The following is a 20,731-nucleotide window of genomic DNA, read 5'->3' as shown; positions in this document are numbered from 1 at the left end:
CCACACACAACTCCATTCCAAATCCCAAAAATCGCACAATGAGTCACTACCTGATTACAATTTTAACTACAAAGTAATAAAAAATGTGAATGGCCTATGCCTCACTCCATACAAATAGCAATCCGTAATTTGTATAGTATTGCTGGCGGCGCCCCAAACAAACAGTCCGAAACACCAATAAGGCCACGTGGATAGGGCGACAGAACGAGAATCTTATGTGATTTGGTGACGGCGCCCCCAAAGACCGATAAGTCCCTATCAAATGTGGATATAGCGACCAAAACGAACTCTCTAATGTCCTGTGGTGGCGCAGACCCAGAAAGGGGTGATAGGAGGGGCACTTCGTCTATAGGGGCGGCATTATGGTGGTCGGCACCCATGTCTGGGGTCTGCCCTCAGAAAATATTTAAAAAATAAATCTGCTGGGAACAGGTTTTCCGGTCATGCCATTCTGGTGATGTCTAAAAGTCGATATTGTATTTTATGTGGTCGTTTTTTTTTCAGGGGCGCATATTTCAGAGGTAGCATATTTTTTAGGAAGGGGATTTACTCCTGGTGCCCCCTTCCCTTCGATCCGCGCCTGTGGTGGCCTCCACATAAGTGATATAAAAAAGTTTGGATCAGGGTAAACGAACAAGGTACCTATTGGCGTGTGAGCGCCCTAAAACCGTCCGACTGATCGGTGCCTTAACGTGTGATCATAATCAAGTGTATTATTTTATAATTGAAAGGTCAAATGTTTTGGGATTTTTTGGCTTGCGGGGGGTGGGGAGTGGGGCGCCATTTCTCGGGAAGCCTTATATTTCTGGGGGTGCGATGTACCCCCTGCACCCCCGCTAGATATGGCCCTGGGTGGTCCGTGGTTCGATCCCGTTTTAAGCCGTAAAAGTACCGTGGGATTTTCCAGCATGGCTTCTCTTTTTGTCAGTGATGCATAACGAGGAGCCTGACAGGGAAGAGTCCTCGGGTTTTCGGATGGGATGACAAATTCGGGTCACGTTGTCGTGCAAGTGCAATTGGAGTTGGAATTCGACATAAGAGTAGGCGGGAGTGCAGCTGCCCGGACTAAACTTCCTTCATTGTCCCAGTTGGAGCAGAACAGCAAGACGTTAAACCCCAATTCATTTCTTTCTATTTCATTGTACTCAAACCAGGACTTCAAAGCTTAAACAGGCAATAAGTATATGCAGCGAGACTATTTTGTCATCATAAATGATCACCGTAGCTAAGTGAATAAGACGCTGGCTCGCTAGCCTGGAGGTCGGGTGTCCGATCCCTGCATTGACCGAGAAAGTTCATCATGATTATCCGGCGTGGTTTCCCCTTGTCAGTGATGCAGGACGGAGGGCCTGACAAGGACAGCTGTCTAGTCGTTCGGATGGGAAGAAAAACCGAGGTCCCGTGTACACATTGGCGTGCACGTAAAAATCCCTTAGCAGTTGGAATTCGATATAAGAGTAGGGCGTAGTGCCGCTGCCCGGGCAAAATTTCCCTCATAGATCACTGTATGGCGTATGCCCGTCTTCATTAGCCCAGTTTAGGAGCAGAACAGTAGGACGTTAAACCCCATTTCATTTCATTTTCATTTCATTTCATAGTAATTGTAAACTCCTGTACTTGCATTCTTTTAGAATAATGTCCTTTGTTTTTCTCTCCTTGTTTATCATAGCGAACTCGTAACATATATTATTATGACGATTGAGTAAAACAGAATTTTGGGCAAGTTAAATTAGTCAAAATAAATTATGGACAATATTTATTACAATAATAATTATGGCCAAGTTAAATTATTTATTACAGTTCAGTTGGTGTTACTGTGACATCTTTTTCGCAAACAGATTTATAAATACTGTAACAATAGGTCTCATCCATTTCTGATCTTGGCCGATTAAACCGGACACAGTCTTGTCTACCCGGCAAAGGTGCTTCACCGATCCAATTAACCGCTGTGCCATCAAGATGTATAAATTCATCTTGACCGTTTTTATCTATCGCTCCAAGAAAAAAACTGAAAGTTGTGTCTCCTTGAAAAGTAAAAGAACAAAACAAATTAAATAAATAACATTGGAATTCTGTTTTACATCTGTCATTTAGAGAACATAGTTAATATTTATTTGTATAGTTCATCGGCTTTTTCCGGCATGGTTTTCCCATTATCAGTAGTATATGAAGGAGGGCCTGGCAAGGGTCAACGGATAGTCGTTCGGATGGGACGAAAAACTCCTTTAATACAATTAAAAACGGGGCTTATGCCAAAGTTTAACTTTCTGAAACTAGTTGCCGTCAACATGAGAGCTCTTACGACTGGCGTTAACCCCTTTCCATGCAAATAACGTAAGGTGACTTTATAAATAGGCAAAAGGGAAGCGAACGAAGGCATCCACTTTTCAAATGTCGAAGATGTCAACACTAATTTAGTAAAATAATTGTGGCAAGACCGACATTGTCTTTGGGTTGCCATTTTGTTGATCACATGCAAATAAAATTGACAGTCACGTGTTAAATGTAATATCTATCAGTTCCGAGTCGACATGAGCGCTCTGGAGTCAGTTGCTCTCAGCTGCGGATTTGATCGACATAAGCAGTGTTGTAACTGGTTGAAAGCAGTTGCTGTTAGTCCAAAAGTCGTCATAAGCCCCGCTTAACAAACCCTTTAATAACTATTTGTAATCATGCTGAACACAATTTACAATACAAAACAACCTCTCCGACCCACCACCGCTATGCCACAATGGTTCAGATTATATAAAATAACAATTGCCTAATTCTCCTCTAAATGAAATAAAATATATTTACCTTGTAATTGTGATGCTAGAAAATCACGTTTATCTGTGGAATCCATCTTAAATAAAATTCCACCATTATCCTCGCACTGGAACTTGGCACCAAAAAAGTTCAGTTTGTTTTGGAAAACTTTGATACAGATGTTGGTGGCGGGGTCATATACATAACCATCAAAACTTGCACACAGTTCAGCTGAAATCAAAATAAAATGATTTAAACTTTTTCCCTTTCGACTCACGCACAAACAGAAATATATTCAGTGCTATATTTTAGCTAATAATACAAACTGATTCCTTTAGAAAACTTTGTTTATTTGATAGAAAAACTGAATAATATAAAGAGAGAGAAGAGAGAGAGAGAGAGAGAAGAGAGAGGAGAGAGAGAGAGAGAGAGAGAGAGAGAGAGAGAAAGAAAGAGGGAGGGAGAGAGAGAGAGAGAGAGAAGAGAGAGAGAGAGAGAGAGAGGGAGGGAGGGGGGGAGGGAGAGAGAGAGAGAGCGAAGCGAGTGAGAGGAAAGAGAGAGAGAGAGAAGAGAGAGAGAGAGAAATGGGGTTTGACGTCCACTCAACACAAACTAGGTCATTTCGGGACTAACATATGGTTCAATTTTATTTCATTAATTCGCTTGCCAGTTGACTCAATGACAGGCCTTATGATACAGCACGGACGTGCTAACCATTTGGCCATATTTTCATATAACGCGATTGTTCTAAATTTCACGGAGCCACGGTGACTAAGTGGGTAAGAAACCAGCTCGCTAGCCTGGAGGTCGCGTGTTCGATCCCTGCATTGGCCGAGAAAGTTCATAGGGATTTTCCGACGTGGTTTCCCGATGTGACTGATGCAGGACAGACAGCTGTCTAGTCGTTCGGATGGGTCGAAAAACGTGCACGTGAAAGATCCCTTGGAAGTTGGAATTCGGTAAAAGAGCAAGCCATAGTGTCTCTGCCCGGACAAAATTTCCCTCATAGCACACACTGCATGGCTTATACCCGTCTTCATTGGCCCAGTTAGGACAGAACAGTAGGACGTTTAACACCATTTCAATTCATTTTTTTGTAAATCTTACGCATTATCAAAAGCACATATACAATCAATGGTATACATACAGATTCCTTTAGAAATCTTCAATTTGAAAGATAGGAAAATATATTACATTGAAACTAAGAAAAAAATCATTTTCTATGACACGATTGCTCTATAGCTATGCATGGTCTACATTGTACGTAAAGATAAAACAACATTTTTATAGCGGTAGATAATATGTTTATGGCAGTGGCTATTGTTACGACGAGTCGTAAAAATAGTCCTCAGGCTATTGTTACGACGATGCTTTCACAGCCCTCCATCGGCGAAGTTAAAAACCTAATAGTCGTAAAAATAGTCCTAACCCCAACCCTTCCCATCTCTTAATCGCTGCCTTTATTCTTGTAAACATTGAAAATACTGCTCTCTTTTCAAAGCTGGTGTTGGGGAGATTGGCAGCCATTTTTGAATTCGTTCTAAACTTGGCTCCGACTCGTCGTAACAATAGCCACTTTGTATGTTTATAGACGCTGTTACACTGTAGGTCTATCATTTTACCCTTTTGTAGATTTTCAATATATTTCTAGATTATCAAGATGTTGCCCGGACAGCGGCGCTACGAGTTACTCTTAACCAAGGGATCGTTTACGTACACGCCAATGTCTACACGAGACCTCGGTTTTTCGTCCCACCCGAACGACTAGAAACTGTCCTGCTCCCCTGAAAATGGACAAACACGTCGAAAAATCCATGTGAACTTTCTTGACCAACACAGGGATCGAACACGGGACCTCCACGTTAGCCAGCAAATATCTTACTGCTCCCCACATGGTGGGATGGATTGCCGAATGGTTAGCATGTGCGCGCTGTATCATAAGGTCTGTCACTCAGTCAAATGGGATGGTCGCCTGTCCAACCTCGTGGGTTTTCTCCGGGTATTCCGTTTCCTCCACTGTTAAAGACCCCTACGCGCAAGCGAATTATTGAAGCAAAATTTAACCATGTGTTATTCTCGAAATGACCTAGTTTGTGTCGCGTGACCGTTAAACCACATGTCCTCCCCCCCTCTCTCTCTCTCTCTCTCTCTCTCTCTCTCGCTGTTTAAGGTGCTATGCCGAATTACACATTATTAAATGGAATGCCTATGCTGTAATCGATGCTAAACCAATCTCATTAACATACAGATCTATATTTCGTTTGTTGTTTTTTTTTACCTTTTGATGGTTTCCACTACATGAAGGTCTGACCAGTTGTAATGAGAGGTAGCGTCATGGGTCATAGGAACGGCTGTTGAGCCTATGACATCAGACTATTGATGTTTCTAGTAGGATACCCACAGTTCCGTGAACGCACTCCAAGACCTCTCCGCAACGAACTGCTTCATTGGCTAATCCCTCACATCAACCAGAACAAGGTTATATAACAACCCTTCCTGGTCATAGTGTAGTAAAGACAAGTAAAATGAAATTTTGAACTATAAAATACGAAAAGAATTAGAATCTGTGTTTTAACCAGATCGGTGCTAAACATGGGAATTATTGTATCCAGAGAGGTACATTATCTGTCATTGTTGCTCCCTAAATTGTAAATGCATAACCGCAAGGAGCGGCCTTTAACTCCATCCGAACGTCTGGATTACCTACCTGAACATAAATTAGTGTTACAACTTTGAGTTTCTGTAGGCATACCAACACAATCGCTACCTCCATTAGCTGGTGCAGGGTTGTCACAGTTACGAGTGCGTGTCCTCATACCAGTACCACATGACTGAGAACAAGGACTATACGGTGACCAGTGTCCCCAGTGACCATTTACTGTAAAAAAAAATAAATAATTATGCTCATTTATCACCTCGTCAACAACCAAGTCACAAAGACTTTCAGATTCTACAAAATATCAATTAATAAGAGTACATACCTTCACAGCATTTCGGGCAGAAAGTTTCTCCTTTTATTGCACAAGTATCAAATTCCATTGGCTTGAAATCACCATTAAAGGTCTTAACAATTTGATCTCCATTCTTGGTTACAATATAAGCTACAAAAATAATTAAATGTATAAAATAGAATATAACTATTTTAATCTTTAAAGCAATAGAATTATACTAATTTTTATGTTTAAAGCTGTATGTATAGAACCGATTCCAGCTATTTTTATGTTTAAAGCTGTATGTATAGAACAGATTCCAGCTATTTTTATGTTTAAAGCTGTATGTATAGAATAAAATCCAACTATTTTTATGTTTAAAGCTATATATTTAGAATAGAATCAAACTATTTTTATGTTCAGACCCTTGATATAACTTGTGACAAATTGATTCAACTGATCATCGAAATACGGTGGCTGATAAGGGACATGAAAAATAACATCATTTATTTCTTCTAATATTTGCTCAAGTCAATTTTAATATAATTTGTTTTTTTTTATACTTTTCTCCCAAGTCAATTTTAATTTCCACCCAAGTCAATTTAACATAATTTGTTTTTTTTATAATTTTCATCCAAGTCAATTTTGATTTTCACCGAAGTCATTTGTAATATAATTTTTTTTAAAAATTTTCTTAAGGTTCTCACAAGATACTTGAATCGTGATTTCGGGGCACAACATCCACTCGACACCAATTAAGTCATTTCAGGACTATTATATGACTCTATTTCATTTCAGGGGAGGTGGGGGCTGAATGGTTAGCACGTGCTCGCTTTATCATAAGGTATGTCATTGTCTCATCTGGCATGACGAGGAGTAGGTCTGTCCAACCTCGTGGGTTTTCTCCGGGTCCTCCGCTTTCCTCCCACTGCTAAAGATCCATATGCGCAAGCGAATTATTGAAATAAAGTTTAACCATGTGTTAGTCCCGAAATGACCTAGTTTGTGTCGAGTGAACGTTAAACCCCATTTGTCACTCTCTTTATTTCATTTCAATAGTACGTTTGTGCGTAGAGGTATTTTAGTAGTGGGAAATCGAAACCAATCCACGTGAATTATGATGCAATGCACACACGTTAACTATTCTGCCATCGAACCCCCCTTTTCTATTTTGAAAATTTAATAAAAGCGAAGATTTCTTGCCTTTTATTTAGAGGTCAGTTGATAATGATACATAGGCGTACGAGCTGGGGGGCTGGGGGGGGGGGGGGGGCACACAATTGTACTTTGTAAAAGTTGTATAAAAAAAATATTGTCTTCTTGAATGTGTCCAATTTAACAGCGAATTTATTATTATTATGTAACATACTAAGAACCTAACTACATTTTTTGGGCACCAACCACCACCGCCCCCCCCCCCCCCAGTCAAAAATTTCCCCGTACGCCTATGGATATAGAAAGTCATCATGTTATGATATAAAAAAAATCTCTATTACACTAGTAATGGCTAACAAACCCAAGAACTAGAATACACTAAATAATATTTTGGAATTGAATAATATTAGCTAAAACAATGTATGATATAATTATCTAGAAGTCATTGTCTTGATTTTTAAATATTTTAAATATTTTCAGCAAATTGCCTTTACATTATCTAGTTTTTAACTGTTATAGTGAGAACTGCCAACTCGTTATCGAATCTCCCATAATGTATCTTTAAACATTAATTAGACATAGACATTAACAACACATTATTAGACCAATGATAAATAAAAGCAATCTTCAAATAAGTCTTTATCATATTATTTTTTTCACAGATTCATAGGCAAGAGATCTTGACTTTTATTAAATTTTCAGAATTGAAAAGAGGGGTTGGGTGGCCGAATAGTTAACATAATATGTTCATTGCATCATAATTTAGGTGGCGTGATTTCAATTTCCCGCTCGAATGTGACAAGTGGTAGCTTTTTTTGTCCAACCTCATGGACTTTCTACGGGTACTCCAGTTCCCCCGCCACTAAAGACCTCTACGCACAAACTAACTATTGAAATGAAATAGAGAGGGGGACAAATGGGGTTTAACGTCCACTCGACACAAACCAGGTCATTTCGAGACTAACGCATGGTTAAATTTTATTTCAATAATTCGCTTGCGCGTAGGGGCCTTTAGCAGTTGGGAAGAAACCGGAGTACCCGTAGAAAACCCACGAGGTTGGACAGACCTACTCCTTGTCACGTACAACCGGGGAATCGAAACAATATCGATTGACTCAATGACAGACCTTATGACACAGCGCGCACGTGTCGAGTGGATGTCATGCCTCGATTCAAGTATCTTGTGAAAACCTCGTTGGGGAGATTTGCCATATACATGTAAATATATTGGAAAGGGAAATAAACGAATTTTGTGAAAATCTCCAAATATTAAAATATTAAATTGAAAGGAAACACCAAATCCAGTTGAAGTGCCCCAAGTTCTAGAAAAAGGGACCAAAAGTCCAAGAAAAGGCACTTCTGTGTCCAGTAAGAAAAGGGGTCCTTTGTCTTCATGACAAGGCTCTCTGTGTTTGTGTCCAGAAGTAAGGTCAGAAGCCATGCGTGTGAGCCATCCCATCATTCATTAGTACACATAGGCCAAGTTGTTTTTTCTTATCTCTTTTCAACACACTGTTTGCTAAATTCGATGTCTGGATGTTCGTGGGCTTTAGCTATGATGGGTGCATGCAGAGATCAATACCCAGGTCCCTAGTAAAATAAAACTTGACAGTTGAAATTTCATATAAGAGATGTCGTAGTGCCGCTGTCAGAGCAAACTTTCCCTTCTGGCATACTGTATTCATTATTCAAGACGGAGCAGAACAGTAGGACGTTAAACCACTATTTTATTTCATTTCATTGCAATGCGTTTCACTGTCAAATCCTGACTAAGATTGTGTCGATCCCTACATGTGTATTCTACCACCAGAAAGGCTCCCCCCACCCGCCCCCGGTTACTTTCAAAACCAGCAACGGGTTTTCGAAGAAGAATAGGCGGGACCGCCGCTGTCCGGGTAAAATGGCCCATCATTATATTACAAATGATTTGGGTGAAAATTAAAAAAAAAATAATATTACAAATAACTTGGGTGAAAATTAAAATTGACTTGGGTGAAAATTATAAAAAAAACAAATTATATTAAAATTGACTTGGGCGAATATTAGAAAAAATAAATGATGTTATTTTTCATGTCCCTTATTTACTTTCAAAACCAGCAACGGGTTTTCGAAGAAGAATAGGCGGGACCGCCGCTGTCCGGGCAAATGGCCCATCATTATATTACAAATGACTTGGGTGAAAATTAAAAAAAAAAATTATATTACAAATAACTTGGGTGAAAATTAAAATTGACTTGGGTGAAAATTTAAAAAAAAAAATTATATTAAAATTGTCTTGAAAATTGACTTGACTTGCGTGGAAATTATAATAAAAAATTATATTAATATTGATTTGAGTGAATATTAAAAAAAATAAATAAATGATATTATTTTTCTTGCCCCGTATCAGCCACCGTATTGAAAAGACAAAAATCTCTCAGTTTAACATCATCACAGTTTGCCTGAATTGATTTATTTGAATGTTGGGGAACATTTTCAGATATGAGGTATGATCACAATTTTAAAAAATCCATACATCGATAAATTGAAATCAATAAAATTACGAACCTTTTTCCACGGCGTCGCTGGGATTGCAACATTTATGGGCTAGATTTTTGGCGCGGATACTAGCGAAGGTGATCAGCTGATCATCGAAAAGACACAAACCCTTCTTTATAACTTCCTGGCATTTGGTCCCAGAATCTCCCCATCTGGCTGTTACCATGGTCACCAGGAATACTAGTATTAGAGCCTGCATGATAAAACTTGTTGCTAATGGTGATGCCAAGAGTTGAACAGACGTCGACGAGTAGGTGTAGCTGGTGGTATAACGTCAGCTGTCACAGTAGTGTTATCGCAGATGCAGATGTCGTAGAAAAGATGTCCGGATACTTTTATCCCTTAATTATGTGACGTCACTTCTTTCAACCAATGAAACAACTATTTATACAATACTTATCCCATAAAAAGTATGTGACGTCAATCTTTTTAACCAAATATATAACTATTTATACAATATACGTAAGTACATATAGGCTACAGTATGTGCCGTTGGCAAATTAGAGAAAAAACAAATGACGAGTCAAAATTTGAATAAATTTGAATATGTGATATTTGTATCGTCCCAAGATCTCCAGAGAAAGCAAATGATAGATAATAAATTTGAATATGTGTTTCTATATTGGTATTGTATTGTCACAAGATCTTTGTTTATGTGTCAGGCTATGTCCAGGACTGCCCCTAGGCTTTCGTTATTTCGTCTAAGCTATGTAATTTCTTGGGTTTAAATATATTTCTGAAGCAATCACCCGAGAAATCCCTCTCGGCCCATTACTGGGCTGGCTTCTGATACTTGAGCGTTTGAGGGAGTGTGTCTATTTTTCTCGTTCAGTCAAATCTATCCCAAGTACAACAACATACAGCCCTAAAACTTTGGACCATGATTTAAGGTATCAAAAACGGTGAAAGTATTGTTCGTCTCTAAACAGTATTGTTTACACTGTATCCGTATTGATAGCCTCGTTTGCCATGCAATTAGTTTTTCTGCAATATTCGACTATGCAATGGGTAATTTGGTATGACGTAACGTTATGTAAACATATTTGGTCCAATTTGGAGCTCCGTTTAAAGCGCAATGATATTGCTATTGGTTGTTAATCGGACTATTGATCAGTCATAATTTCTAACGTAACTTTGACTCCTTTACAGCAGTGTTAAGTGGGATTAGAGGAGTGTGGAGTTCAAATTGCTATTCAATGTATTAATGTATTTATGGGGGCAGAACGACACAGTGTTGAGTGAGTTAGAACAGTCACCGAACTAAGCTAAAGGTCAGTCTGTCGTTATGAAAGAAAGAGAGAGAGAGAGAGAGAGAGAGAGAGAGATAAATGGAATTTAACGTACAACCTGGGAGTCGAAACCACGCTAGTTGACTCAATGACAGGTGCATGTGCTAACCATTAGCCCCCACCCCAAACCCCTTTGTGAAAGACCCAACATTTTCGAAAAACACATTGTCCATGCACTAATCCTTATTTATGTTGATCTGGAATTTAGGACGATCTGAATTTGGGAAAGTCCCAATATTTTTGATTAGATTATATTTTCCATGTATGGGTCTTTGTTTCTCTTAAGCTTCAGCCATGCAACTGATGACTTCACAAAAAAAGTCCCATTTTAGGGTTTTGTTGGGCAGACTTTATGGCAATCTCACCTGTGGAAAACCGCAAAATATTTGGATAGTTTTTTGGAAATTAAATTTACCAAGTAAGGATCTTTATTTCCAATAAGTGTCAACCTTGGAACTGATGACCATATTATTAGCCTTTTGAGGCTATATTGGACGTGGTCTGACTTGGAGAAGGCCCCGGAAATTTTGGTTAGATTTGTGTTTATTCTGCCTTCATTTAATAAAATGTTTATTTAGTCTTTGTGTCTATGAAAGATAGTATTGCAAAATTTAGTATTAAACATACATTATGACGTCACATTAATAATGACGTCATTGTATTAATCATATTAAACATACATTATGCAAGAGCTAAATCTGCCTATTGCAGGTCTTTCTTTAGGCCTGAAATGTTATCTAAATTATTAATTAGACATTAATTAACTTGTTCAGACCATAATCAACTCTCGGTGGCATCGCTAGCCTGCGATGTTTATTGTATTAGGTTCTGATTTGCTGTTCGACGTACATTCATAATTAACTAAAAAAAAGGATAATCGAGACTATGTTTTTATTCTACCGACTTTCGTAATGATGATCGAAGCTAGCCCAAATATTCAATCGCTAAAATCTCGGTTCAGAGTGCATCAATTTGACTGAAATTTTCAGCAAATTCCCTTTACATTATCTAGTTTTTAACTATGATAGTGAGAACTTCCAGCTCTTTATCTAATCTCCCATAATTTATCTTCATTTTTTTAACATGACGGTCATTGAACACAGTGAAACATTCTCAATTCTCCGTGGCAGAATGCATCGCTCGCCGACCAAAAGTATGAATGCGGTCACATCTTCTAAATTAAATTAACGGCATTGAAATGAAATAAAATGGAGTTTAACGTCCTACTTTTCTGCAGCGGTTGGACTATTGAAGAAACGGGCATATGATGCATATTTTGCCCGGACAGCAGCAGTATAGTCAACTCTTTCCGCGAATTCCAACTGTTAAGGGTTCTTGTACGTGCACGCACACTAATGTTTACACGGGACTTCGGTATGTCTTCCCATCCGAACAACCATACACTGTCCCTATAGCAGGAACCACTGACAAAGGGGAACCACAGCGGTGAATCCCGATGAACTTTTTTCAGATTTTCCGGCGTGGTTTCCCCTTGTCAGTGATGCAGGATGGAGGGCCTATCAAGGACAGCTGTCTAGTCGTTCGGGTGGGACGAAAAACCGACGGTCTGCTCTTATATTGAATTTTTCGTACCATCCGAACGACTAGACAGCTGTCCTTGTCAGACCCTCCGTCCTGCATCACTGACAAGGGGGAACCACGCCGGAAAATCTGGATGAACTTTCTCGGCCAATGCAGGGATCGAACACCCGACCTCCTGGCTAGCGAGCCAGCGTCTTACCCACTTAGCCACCGTGACCCGCCCGACAATAAGAGTAAACATGTTCTACTGAATAGAATATCGCCAACAAACATAATCATGTTCAGAATATTTACATACTGTTTGTGAGGCATACATTTTTCAAGGTCTGTCATTGGGTCAACTGGCGTGATTTCGCTTCCCGCTTTTACGTGATAAAGCTTTCGGTCGTCTGTCCAACCTCGTGGGTTTTCTCCGGGTCCTCTGGTTTCCTCCCACTGCTTAGACCCCTACGCGCATGCGAATTTTTAAAAAAAAAAAATAATTGAACCATATGTTAGTTCTGAAATGACCTAGTTTGTGTTGCATGGCCGTTAAACCACATGCTCTCTCTCTCTCTCTCTCTCTCTCTCTCTCTCTCTCTCTCACACACACACACACCCATACATGTATATGGTGTAAATCGAGGACTTAGACTGGATCTTCCTAATCGAGGTCTTGATAAATACTGCATGTAGCTGAAAACCACCCTTATTCCTGAACTCTATTACATTAAACGATTATGAAAAGTTATAATTTATACCTCAATTTATATATTTTATGCATTTGACCTTTTACGGAAGAAATGCGGACATGCAGGAGTTTGCAAATAATTGGGGAAACACGACCGGCCGAGTCCGTTACGCCTAACCGAGGACACGCATGGTGTAAGTTGGGAACGCCGCCAAACGAGGTCATTTGCTATATACTACCATACTGTGGACTTGACACTTATTGTGGCCTTTAACCTGTAAATAACTAAGTTTTATTAATGTGGTCATCCGAGGACGCATATTATGTTTTAATACCGACAATTGGGGACTTTGTGTATGTTGAACACCAACAACGAGTACACACACACTCACATCCGAGGACGTTACAAGTGTATATCAATAATATAAATTGAGTGGAATCAATACTCTATATCCGAGAACAGGTCCCCTTTGACCGCATGATCAGCCCACTGAAAGAATATTTTTTTTATTGATTCAGCCACATAAAACTTTTAATTTTCTAAACCAGTCTGACTGAGGTCGTACAGACTGTATGTGAACAATCGAGGACTTGTGTTCTTGACACTTATTGTGGTCTTTAACCCGTAAATAACTACGTTTTTGTTCTCCCTTTGATCACACATGGGAAAAAAGACAACATAACCGTTATAATTGATTTGCGGTGCAATATCGCGATAGAAGAGATTTTTTTTTATTAAAGATACATTATGGGAGATAAGATAAAGAGATGGCAGTTCTCGCTATAATAGTTAAAAACTAGATAGTGTAAAGGTAATTTGCTGGAAATTTCAGTCAAATTGATCCACTATGAGCCGAGAAAGAAGCGGTCTCGATCATCATTACTAAAATCATTAATATAAACAGCATAGTCTCGATTATCCACTTTTTCTGATTTAATTATCAATAGCCGTTAGCGGCATATAGGAATCTAATCCAGCCAACATCGAAGGCTGGCCTTGACATCGAGAGTTTATTATGGTCTGGATAAGTTAATTAATGTCTAATTGATAATTTAGATAACATTTCAGGCCTAAAGAAAGACTTGTAATAAACAGATTTTGCTCTTGCATAATGCATGTTTAACGTACATTATCTTTTAATACGGACAAATGGGGACTTTGTGTATGGTGAACACCAACAACCGAGTACACACACACTCACATCCGAGGATGTATATCAAAAATATAAATTGAGTGGGCTCAACACTCTATATTCGAGGACAGGCCCCCTTTGTCCACAGGAGTAGCTCATTGAAAGAATATTTTTTATATTGATTCAACCACTGAAACTTCTAATTTCCGGAACCAATATAAGTGAGGTCTTACAGTCTGTATTTGAACAATCGATGACTCGCACACAATCGAATACATGGGAATCTGGATCTCTAATATGTAATTCCAAAATTTACATTGCGGCAGTAACATAATTCATCATCAGCATCACCATTAACATTATCATCGCATTATCAGTTTGTAATGGTCTGAAAATGATTGGAGTAGTAAAAGAAAGGCTGGGGGCGTTGGGTGAGGGTACACGAGAATATTATAAATTATAAACTCTATATTATTAATTAAGGAATTATTTGGTAAATGAGACCAGAAGGACAGTGAACTGAAACGGAGGGAAGACGGGAGAGCGCAGCGAGTGTAAATGGGGGAAATTTAAAGTCAATATCTTAAAATATAACCGTTTAAGATATTAACTTGAGCTTTTAAAGTACTAACATTTTCAAATTTCAACTTGAACTTAATCTTGTAAGATATTAACGTAAACTTTTAAGATATGAAAGATACATTCCCACGAAAGTATTTATAGGGTAGTTATTTCCAATAGAAGTATGGCAAATTTGGTATATGAACGTAGAGACGCCCAGTCTTACTAGAAAAAAACTGGATGGGGCAGGCACTGGACAAGAATGTCAGGGTATTACTTACTGTTAGTCCGACGGCTTATTGTCTGCCAGATTAACTTAGGAAGTTGTTATTATTTCTTAATCAAAAAGTTAACTGGTATTTGGAACATTGAGTGGTTTAAACCATCATGATGAGATGGCAACGTTATATGTTTTATATTCATGTTCAAACGAACACGTCATGTGTTCAGTTATTTGTGTATAAAACAAATGATAACCTCCATTGTTCAATAGTCTAATTGTGGGAAGTATCCTTGCGTTAAAAAGAAATAATTATTGGGGGGTTCTCGCTGTAAATAGTATGCATCAATTGTGTTTGGAAATAAAATCAGTAACTTTTATGTGGTCGTTAATATTAGATCTAAAGGTTTTAGCTATCAACTTCTTGTCGACATGTTGCTTTCATTTTTTTCCCGAAAATAATATTTTATATTGGTGCTTTAGTGTTTAAATCCTTGCTCGTGATTGGTTATTCAAGATAAACGTGGCTTATGGGTCGATTATGTTCATGTATGAGGAAAAGTATAACAACATCAATGCAGAAATCGATATAAATATGTCTGCACATTTAGAAACAAAATTCATTATCGGCTTAAATCGATATTTGCATCCTCAACGGGGACACGGTGGCTAAGTGGGTAAGACGCTGGCTCGCTTGCCTGGAGGTCGTCGGGTGTTCGATCCCTGCATTGGTCGAGAAAATTCAGCCAGATTTTCCGGCTTAGTTCCCCCTTGTCCGTGATGCAGGACGGAGGGCCTGACAAGGACAGTTGTCTTGTCGTTCGGAGGTCCCGTGTACACATTGGCGTGCACGTGAAAGATCCCTTGTGACAGTTGGAATTCGATATAAGATCAGGAAGTAGTGCCCCTGCCCAGGCAAAATTTCCCTAATAGCACACTGTATGGCGTATGCCCGTCTTCATTAGCACAGTTCGAGCAGAGTAGGACGTTAAACCCTATTTCATTTCACCTAAATCCGGAATAAGACTTTATTCTGAGTTCAATTCAGATTAAACCCCCAGTGTGAAAGCGCCTTTATACTCCACAACGTGGCAAAATTGTGGCAAAAATTATAACACATTTTTGCCACGTTTGAACAAAATTGCCCAACGAGGCATTCTGAGGTTTACAGTGTTAATTTAAACTTTTAAGAACTTAACTTTTTAAGATATTAAATTTTCTCCCGATGGGTCCCGATGTTTTTGCCCAAAGAAACGAAGTAGTCCCGTCAGAAATAGAACTTATTAAGCATCGGGAGTGGTCTGGTGAATGTGCACTGATGCTTAGGCTATGGTCACAAACTTCCGGGAATGCCCCGCCCCGAGCAATTGCCATGAATCATCGAGGATGGCTCCCAATAACCGGGAAAGCTCCGGGGTACCTTTGCCGATAATCAAAATCATCGGGTGAATATTCATGTCGGGAGATCTCAATCGGCGGCACATATGCCAAGGTCCTACTGGGCATTTTTTGCATCGGCGATATACTACCGACTGAAATTGATGATCCCCCGAGGCGCCCGGTGTGAAGGGAAAGTCTCGGGGTCATCATGAGCAATGTTGAACCATTAGGAGGACTCAGGAGAACTGCAAAAAATTTCAAAGCTGGCATTGAAATTTCTTCCGATGTGTTCCCGACGTTTTGTCTGGAAAACAGGCCGGGGGGGGGGGGGGGGCATGCCGGCAGCTTTCCATATCGACGGGGAAGCTCCGGAGATGCTTCCCTGGAGCAGTGAAGCTTCAGCGAAATATTTTGCTTCAAATATACTCAAAGGTCGCCTGATAAGTCAGCAAGACATCGCCGATGCTTCGGAGTAGTCGCGGGCCATATGAAACCATCGGGAAGCCTGGGGATAACTGCGATAAATTTCAAAGCTAGTATTGAAAATTTGCCCGATGTTTACCCGACGGGGAAGCTCCGAGATTCTTCCTTGAAGAATACTTTTTCCCCGAGGCATCCCCGATTCAAATATCCTCAAAGGTCCTCTGATACATCAGCAAGACATCGCCGATGCTTCGGTCATGCCCCGGAGCATATTTCGCGGAAGCTCCAGGGAAGCATCCCCGGAATGTCCTTGTGAATCTGGAAAGCTCTGGGGATGCCTCCCGATCTATTTTCCTGACAATGAAAGCATTGAAACTTTTCGCAGTTCCTCCGTGACCTCTGTAGCACCATGGACCTTCTGTCAGACGTGGAGAGCGGGAGATCCTAATCGATCGCCACATCCTACGTACGACCCATGCATCTTTTCTTACTACATATCTTAGTAGCCTTGTTATCGTCTAGAATTTGCCTCTAGCTGTCTTTACTTCTGCTTCACGTTGTGTATTTACTTCTTACTGTTTTCTTAAGACGTTTGTCTTCTCAGTAGTTATAACAATGCAACTGTTCGTTTTTACATTTAATATATCAAGCTGGATACATATAAGCATTAGTATAGATTACAATACTAAAGTCAATCTCAAACCCTAGACAGCCAGACTCGATATTGGCGAGTCTGCTGAATAGAAACTTCTACATCTTTTCACTTCTAGAACCAGGCTGCTGTCTAACGAATTCTCACAAATATGATAGTTTTGTAGCTTTTGGCTTTGGATCTTCAATTATCTAATTGGTCAAATATGATGTAAATAATTACAGAGATTGGTCAAATAAGCCAAATGATGCAATCGTAAATTTCCGTCACATGTTTTTCGACACAATCTATCCTTGAACTTAAAACCCCTTTCCTGTTATTCTCACGCTATTTCACAAACAATTAATTTGCGTTTTAAATAAACTCATACCATAGCTACTATACTGACAATAGAGAATAATTTGTAAAGATAAAATATGTTGTTTAACCGATCTTATTTCTCTATTCCTTGTCTATAAATTTAAAAACAATGTCGCAACGATGATAGTGCTACACCTCCCGATGGGTCCACGTGGCTCGCGATGCCCCAGGAGCTCCCCTAGGACACCTGAAAACCTGTTCCCGACGCCTTATATCTTTAGTACATCGGCAAGGCAAAAATTGCCCAGTGGTACCTACGCATTATATAACACTACTTGAAATTGCGCGACTTATTAATATTTCAACTGTTGATTACTCATTATTTTATCTTTATCATTTCGGCAATAATCTTATATGTTACGCCAGGTAAAAATAAGTAATATAAGTTACGCCAGTTAAGTAATATAATGACTAGATGGCTAGATTTTTAATATCGTGCGGGTTTAAAACGGTTAAGTTTAGATATGGTATAAATAATAACTTATTTCTCCCACGTGACCATATATGATGTGTATGGTAGACATCGGTTAACTGAGAACTTGATACACTCCGTGTCCAATAAACACTCACTGCGGACTTGATACACATAATCATATTTTTCCCTTTTCAGATCACACACACGAAAGATACACCCCAACTGTAGAATACCGCTTAACGCGGATCACCTCAGATCGACCTTAAAATCAAATGGGATATTAAATCCGGGCGTCTGAACATCGTTACAGTCCTAGATTTAGTTCAAAAAGTCCTGGGTTGAACCGAGGACGTCCTCGGTTGACACAGGTCCGTGATTAGAAGGTGTGTCGAGTGGACGTTAAACCCCATCATTGGCTGCACTTTCATGAATAAGCAATCTCGGGCAATGAAATTAAGCACGTGGTACATAACTGAAAACGGCGACATTATTAAGTCTATATATGGCATTAAAATATGACTTGTTGATTTAGAGTCAAATCGACTATTGGCATGATGTAAACATATCGACATAGTTTTTGTCGTTTAGAGGTGAATTTAATGTGTCGAGTCGACTTATTAAGTCGATTTTTTGTAATATAACTCATGAAGTTGACATATTTTAGTTCGATGTGTTGCGATATTATCTCAATAAGTAGTGACCCAAATACGCTTCCATAGCAAAATTGTCTTTTCAGAGATAAAATCTTCATAACAATTACAATATGTTAACATATTACCAACTTAATATTGCGGTATTTATCGCGCTATTGACCCCTATACGCTTCCATGCCTAACAACCACCATAATGAAGATCTACTCAGAAAGAAATGTCAACACTGGTTTGTTTGTCAGTAAACATCAAAACCTTCAAAATTATTCCACGATTTCTACCCGAAAAGCCGACGGATGGGAATTATGTAACAAACCAAATCGCGCTATACGTGGATATAGAGGGGATCTGTCCCTGCTTTCCTATTGGCAATTTATTTTCCTTTTTTGGTTGGGGGGGGGGGGTGTCTCTCAGATTTATAACCGAAATTCTGTATAAAATTGCCATATTGCTATTGTTTAGTTAGCTTTCCGCTTTATGGGTTCTCTTCCGGCGTGGTTTCCTCTTGTCGGTGATGCAGGATGGAGGGCCTGACAAGGACAGCTGTCTAGTCGTTCGGATGGGACGGAAAACCGAGGTCACGTGTACACATTGGCGTGCACATAAAAGATCCCTTGGCAGTTGGAATTCGATATAAGAATAGGCCGTAGCGCCGCTGCCCGGGCAAAATTTCCCTCATAACACACTGTATGGCGTATGCCCTTCTTATTAGCCCAGAGGAGCAGAACAGTAGGACGTTAAACTCCATTTCATTTCATTTATGGGTTGTCATAATACTACACGTTCCCACGATTATAAATCAGACTCGAGGCCTACTCTGACAAGTTGAAAAATTTTAAATATAACTATTATTTTTAAGAATGTTTTGGATATCGCTTCGCCCAGCTGGTCGTCATTGTTTATAAACAATAGATGTGCAATTTTTGTACAACTGAGTTTCATTTATATAAACTATCATAAGGTGCATTGAGCATATTAATAATTAATAATCATTAAAACGTAATAAAAGTTTGCATTTTACCCAGTTTCAAATAGCTAAAAGAAATTTATTTTGTTCGTTCTGCACGACTGTCTTTCATTTCTTTCATCTCTTTCTCGGAAATATTGCACCAAATTGCCCGGGGTTTTTATTTATCTAAAAATCACTACATTTTTTAAAAAAAAGTCCCCAAATATGTTGTCCTCGATTCGCTTCATGGATAATTATGGATAATTGAAATTTTAATAAAGCCGCGTAATACCGACACTGGTAAGGTATATGGCAGCATGTCATTTATTATATAAAAACGTGAAGAGTATATTTGCATAGACCAAGCTTCAAGAACTCCTAACATATCTTTATCGAAAATGTTGTATGCACATATGAAACTGAAGCAAAGAATGTAACAAACTCTTTTAAGAGCGTTGAATATGATAAAATGCCCATTTTAAAGCTAGCACTGTAAGATATGATATGACATATTTTGTTATTTTGGGTGATAAAACACGTATCAATCACCAAGAAAATAACATTTTTTTACCAACTGTTCAGAAAATGGAAGAAAACTTAATTTAGAGTGATCCTGTATTTGTAGGTGTTTTTTTTTTCAATTCGGTCTAGATTCGTCAAGACAAATAATTCCTGGTAATCTCACCAATTGATAAGCATCTTGTGGCGAGGAGATTAAGGTTGTTGATTAGGTAATCAAGTTTAGTTTGTGATCATCATGGACGCCGCCGCACGATCATAATATTAATCAGATTGGTGTACAATTGGCTAAAGTATTTATAATATATACGGGGATCACGTGGCTAAGTGAGTAAGACGCTGGCTCGCTAGCCTAGAGGTCGGGTGTTCGATTCCTGCATTGGCCGAGAAAGTTCATCCAGATTTTCCGGCGTGATTCCCCCTTGTCAGTGATACAGGACGGAGGGCCTGACAAGGCGACTGTCTAGTTGTTCGGATGGGACGAAAAACCGAGGTCCCGTGTACACATTGGCGTGCACTAAAAGATCCTTTGACAGTTGGAATTCGATATAAGAGTAGGCCGTAGTGCCGCTGTCCGGGCAAAATTGCCCTCATAGCAC

The sequence above is a fragment of the Patella vulgata genome, chromosome 2 (assembly GCF_932274485.2).
Source record: "Patella vulgata chromosome 2, xgPatVulg1.2, whole genome shotgun sequence".
Lineage (NCBI taxonomy): Eukaryota > Metazoa > Mollusca > Gastropoda > Patellidae > Patella > Patella vulgata.
This window is presented reverse-complemented; position numbering follows the sequence as displayed.